This window comes from Phlebotomus papatasi, chromosome 3 (assembly GCF_024763615.1).
Source record: "Phlebotomus papatasi isolate M1 chromosome 3, Ppap_2.1, whole genome shotgun sequence".
Classification (NCBI taxonomy): Eukaryota; Metazoa; Arthropoda; class Insecta; order Diptera; family Psychodidae; genus Phlebotomus; species Phlebotomus papatasi.
In genome coordinates, this window is record NC_077224.1 from 11,702,658 (window position 1) to 11,708,894 (window position 6,237).

General features: G+C 32.6%; 1 protein-coding gene across 1 annotated transcript in view; it reads right to left on the reverse strand.

Moving 5' to 3' along the window:
* The window catches only part of LOC129807754 (TOX high mobility group box family member 4-A-like), a 187,052-nt gene extending 181,239 nt beyond the window's left edge, over nucleotides 1-5,813 (reverse strand). The window contains exon 1 of the mRNA XM_055857220.1: nucleotides 5,769-5,813. The gene's annotated coding sequence lies outside the window, so the exon portion shown is untranslated. The remainder of the gene's footprint in view (nucleotides 1-5,768) is intronic.
* Between the last annotated feature and the right edge of the window lie 424 nt (nucleotides 5,814-6,237).

Sequence of the window (6,237 nt, forward strand, 5' to 3'; positions counted from 1 at the left end):
TTTTTTCTCAGTGTAGGTAAGGGTTACTTTGGCCCCCTGCTGTTCATAAGCTTTTCTTTAATTTTAGAATTTAAGAAGGGTCTTCACCGATCCGATCTTCCATGACCAATTGGTGAAGATCATCAGAACCTAAGATTTGAAGAAGGACTTACACGAACAGAAAGGGGAGCTAACTAGCTCCCAGGGACCAAAAACACCCTCATCTACGGTACAACAACCAAGTGTTAATTATTGCAAGTCTACAATTAATTCCAGAAATATGATCAGACAAATGTTTTATTACACTTCAAATTACTCAAACACCTCTTTAAAATTCAATTTTTTGTTTTATTTAATTTTATTTCTTATTTTACGTACTTTCATATATTATCTCTAAATGCAATTTCATTGTCAAAACAACAACAAGAAACACTTATTTTTCTCTGTTTTCGCTTTTTTTCCATCTATATATACTTCTTGTTATTTTCTTTTGGTTCCCATTGTCAATCATCAACAATGGCTGAAAGCAAAAATCGACGACGCATATTCGAATTCAATTTTACTCACTTTTAGTGTTTTCTGTATTCCATCAACTTTTATTGCACGTTCTCAAATTATAGTTTCAACAGTGAGAGTGAGGAGAGTTGAAAGAAAAAAAGAATCTGAATCAATTAATTAGCTAATTTTGAGTGAGATAAAAAAGGCCATTTATGATTATTTTCTTAATGGTTGTTTTGCATTTTGGGCTATGTTTTTTTTGTTTTATTGAAATACCTCTGTTCTCTTTTGAGTGGCATTTCTGGGCTTCTACCAAACGCACCTGCTCAATCGGAGGAAGTTCGATGCGACAAAACGTTTATAAAAGCGATTTTTTGAATTTAGATCGAAAGACACGATGTTGAAGGTTGTATATCTTGGATTTTATTTATTTTTTCTCTCCTTTTTTTTCGGGGGTTATTGCCTGGCTGCTGATGCTTATGTGCTGAGAGCCCCTTGTTTTCTTGCTTGTTTTTGGAGTGCTCTGATTACAAATGACTCGTGTCGCTCTATCTCACTCGTGCACGCGTTTTATTACATCGCCATTACATTGATGTGTGATTGTGTAAACGCAATTTAATTTCTAGATGATGATAAATTGCTTTTATCAATTCATTATCATTATTTATTGTATTTGTTTTTCTATCATATTTTCCCTCTCTCTCTCTCTTCCCCCTTTTATGCCATTTATCTCGCATGTTTTGACGATAGTCGTGCTAAGAGGTGTACATTTAGGATGATTTTTGTTTCAGATTTTGTACTAAATGGGAAAATGATGAATATTCTTTGCTTTTTTGTGGCACTTGAAAGTATTATCAAGAATTAGATTTAACTTTATCACGGCAAAAAGGAATATTTTATGAGCCTATTGAAAAAACGAACTGTTTTCTGTTCTTTATTAGATCTAAACAAATTAGGGCGGTATGGGGTTGTTTTACACAAGGGGCACTTTTAGAACAATTACCTAATTGATACTTACACATATCCTATAGCTCCAAAGAAATAAGAAGGTCTTACCTAATTCGAAGTTTATAGGGGAAAGTGGGGTACCTTTCAAATGGGAATTTTTCACCTATTCCTAAATAAAATTGAGCCTTATCGGGATATAATTTAGCTGCTCAAACAGATTGAGAAGCTCAATTACATTATGATATAGTTCAGTTCCAATTAAACATACGTAAAAAATCCTAATTTCAAAGGTGTCCCACTTCCCCCTATTCATTTCAAGAGTTCCGAAATAAACCATCTGTACAACACTACCCCATACTCCTGTGCATGCTTAAATTTATTCAAACATAGTAATTCCCAAGTATCCACAGTCAGTAGCATATGGATTCTGGGTATGAAATATCTGTTTAGAAATAAACTGTTTATGTAGAATGTCCTGTGATACTTCCCAAAGAACTCTCAAATCAGATACCTGAATGTAAAGACAAAGAATATATCCGGCGAAAAGGATCAATTTCCTGATATCACTTCTTTATTTAACAGATACTAAAAAACACCTTCTCTAACACAACCTTTCCAATAAAAAATGATTAAATTGAATGGATAATTGCAGATATCTTAACTTCACTTCAATTGATTATTTTCCAAGAGGTTTTTGACAAGACTGACTCATTGATACTTGACAAACTCTTTAGTACACAAAAAAACTATAGTTCTAAAAAATTACTTTGGAGGATTTCCGCCAGAGCGTATGGGGCTCTTCACCAGATTCAATTCAAGGATACCATTTAAATCTGAAAAATATTCTGAAATTTTTGAAATCTAATGCAAAGAATATTGGATTTAAGAAACCGGGTCCCGGTCAAAATCCCGAAAGCCAAAATACCGATCGTTAAAATTTCGAAAGGGCCAAAATGATAAATGGGTCAAAATACCGAATGGTTCGAAATCCCGAAAAGCCAAAATTCCGAATGGGCCAAAACCCAAAAAGCCAAAATTCGAAATTTCGACCCGTTCGTTATTTTGGCTTTGACAATTTTGGTTGGCACTGTAAGGCATCATGTATGTAATTTATTTTACTCCACGCTGTGATACTTTACTTACTAAAAACGCTTCTGATCAGTTCCAAGGGGTTTTAAGATAGATATACATATATACAAAATTATTTTAAATTCAAAATATTTACAAATTTTGTTTTCTAAATTATTACAATATTTCCAAAAAGATAACGTTTTTGTTTCTATTGATTTAAGATAGAATTTTACGAACCAGCGCTATTCAATTCAATTCACGTTTTTCTCCCCAATTCAAAGCTTAGTTGGGGCTGCTGGCGACTTACCACAACCGATCTCATCAGGTAATTGGCAGAAACCACTGAATCATACCAATTAAAATTAATTGAGTCAATATTTACTTTAATATCAATTAAAAATCTCTAAATCTAAATTACTAAGTCCACAAATACCTAAAAAAAAACAGCAGTCTGAATTAGATTCTGAATTAGCAGTCTGAAACCAACAACAAAAACTTCGACAATCTTTTTTCAAAGTTTGAATATAAGGGAAGTGTACCAGCGATCGGCAATGTTCCTCGGATCGTCAGGTTATTATCATATTATTGCACCAATTCAAATGACTTATTAAAAATTATTAGCTACTTTTTACTATTTAACTCTCACAAGAATGCAGTGCATTAGTTCAGATTTAATTTATAAAACCAATTTTCCGTGAGAGACCTGATTAAATTCGTGACGATCCGAGGTACAGAAAACATGGCTGCAATTATACCTATTTTTATTCATTTACTGTAAAAATTTAAAATTCAAATACACAGATATAGTTAAATGGATTACTAATATACTGATTAGCATACAGAAAAATACCAAATAGTATTTTGAGGCTTATGTTTTCAACTAAATATGGAGCATTTCTCTTAACATTTCGATCCAGGGAACTCTTCCCTTAATTAATATCAGTTGATATTCTTACAAACTGTTTACCCTGCTTACTAAAATAAAAGCTGAACAATTAAAAAAAATTGTTTATGACTGAATTGAACTATCTCAGAAGATATCAATGTAATTGTTATTCTTTTCCGGTGTTAAATTTAGGAATTTAGACTTGAAATTATAGCAGAATTAAATCAAATCAACAGTTATCGATATATCTACATATTACTCTTTTTCGATATAAAGTTTCACTAAAACGTATTTATATGCTTATTTTTTCAATTTAAGAATATAATTCAGTTGAGATGATTTTCATTAGGCAAAATCAATTTGTAACATAAAATTAAATATTGAGAAAACATGAAGACAAATAAAATATTAAAAAGTAAAATGTTTGATTTTTTTATTACTTTGAAAAAAAAAGTTTTATTACTTTAATAAAAAAAAGACTAATTTTACTGCTCGAACTCAAAGGGAGAGCAGTATATTACAATCCGCTTTTTTCGAAGTTGTCACATGAAACTTAAACGGTAAGAGATATCAACTTCTCGCTATCGGTGACCCTCAAAAACCAAAAAAGATTATTTCCAGATGGTTTTCTTTTTCCTTTTTCGCCCGTCCCCCATCTGCCCTTTCAAAACCATGTTTCTTTTGGTTTATTTCGAAAACGCCTCCTACAATTTCTTCTATTTTTGGATATGCTTAGTAGGTAGCCTAGATGAAAATATCGTTCATACCGTGCATACCGTAAGTGCGGCTGACTTTGTCCCCTACGGGTACCTTTAGCCTTTGACACCCTCCTTTTCGTAAGCTTTTCTTTACTTCTAGAACTTAAGGATGGTCTTCATCGATACGATCTACCAGTCTGATCGGTGAGAACTGTTCTTAAACTTTGGAATTAAAGAAAAACTTTCGAGCAGGAGGGTGTCAAAGTCACCCGCACTTACGGTACATATCGACGGTTCTATTTTGACCAAATTTTCATCAGTTCTTGATGTCGATCCCAAAAACAACATAAGTCTCGGAGTAATATAATTCAAAGTGCACTTAGAATAGTATGGAATGGAGTCGTCGAATGATCGAAAAATTTTCAACATCGAATTTACGAAAGTCAAAGTTGAATCAAACTGTAGGGTAAATTTGTCTACCGATTTGCTTACATTTAGATATTTTGGAAAGGTTTCAAAATTTACAGTCCGGCTGCATTTATTTTAATCGGTAATGAATCGACAAAGTAGGTTACTCGTAATTGACATATCCATATTGAGGTCAAACGGTAAGGATATCTACTACCGATTTTACCCATTTTGTTTTGCAAATATGTTACCAACATTAATAAGACGGCGGAGGACAAAGTAAGATCAAAGACCCAAAATATTTTGTGTTTGTTAACCGATCTACAAGTTTTTTTTTTCAATCAATTGAGATTATTCTGTCAAGTTCTTTAGAATAAGCAAATGTTGATGAATTTACTACACTGAGTGAGAGAAATCCGAAAAAGTTAAAATAACATTCAAGAAATGTTTATTTTACCCTGCAGTATTGATCCAAAATCGATGTAAATATTATGCTTTTTAGGTCTATCAGGGGTTAAAGTTACCCTTTTTCATGTTAATTTTACCCTTAAAAAGGTGTAAAAATTAAAAAAATGTTGATATATTTTTACACCTATAAAGTGTTAAAATTATGAGGAAAAAAAGTTAATCGCACCCCCTTTTTTTCTCACTCACTCAGTGTAGTGAATTTTTGAAGTAGTTGACAAAATAGTGAATCCACACTTAAAAAAGCAATATTTTGACAAAAAACCAAAATCTTGATCAGGGAGACATGGATACAGGGAGACTATGTACCATTTTTAAAATGATTAAGGGCAGAATCACATTGACAGTAAAATGCTCACCGTCACCGTCAAAGCCCTCACCGTATTTCGTTGATTTACGCATTTTCATTGCAATTCTTACGCAAATTTTCCATTACGATATTACCTTGTCTCATACTCGGTGGCACTAGGTGAAAATAGTATAAGAAAATTGAATAAATAAAGCGAAAATGCGATAAACGGTAAGCAAAAAAAACTGTAGGATTTTTTTTGCTACAGTTTTTCGCACAGTTTTTTGCTCACCGTTTATCGCATTTACGTTTTATTTCTTCAATTTTCTTATATTATTTTCACATAGTGCCACCGAGTATGAGATAATGTAACACGGTAATTGAGAATTTGCGTAAGAATTGCAATGAAAATGCGTAAATTAACGAAATACGGTGAGGGCTTTGACGGTGACGGTGAGCATTTTACTGTCAATGTGATTCTGCCCTAAATTCAAAAGATAAATAGTTTTATTTATTGAAAACTTACCGTATACTAAGCTCACTAGCCTTATCAAAGGTTGTATTTCTGTAAAGAAGAAAAGAAGCAAATTAGTATTTCCTCGAATTTCTTCACATTTCATGGATTACTTATTGTTAAAACTCTTTTCTTAATTTATCGAAGGATAGGTTATTGAATTATCATGATCAACCTATTATTATTCCAATTATCCCGTTAAAATGCCATGAACCACAGGAAAAATGCCAATTCGGAAGTGGCAGAAAAAAGCGGAAAAAAGTGAAATAAATCTCTAAAGTGGCTTCAAAATGAAGAAATTTGTCAAGCAAAAACCACTTAAATGGTATATTTTTTTGCCCTCTTCGCCGTCACATTGACTTTGTGTGACGAAACGTGTTTGAGTGTACTAAAGTGGTTTTGAGCTTGAACTCCTTTGGACAAAAATATTCAAGTGGTCTAGGTTAGATTTGAGGCGAAAAACCATTTGAGAGGTTGAAGG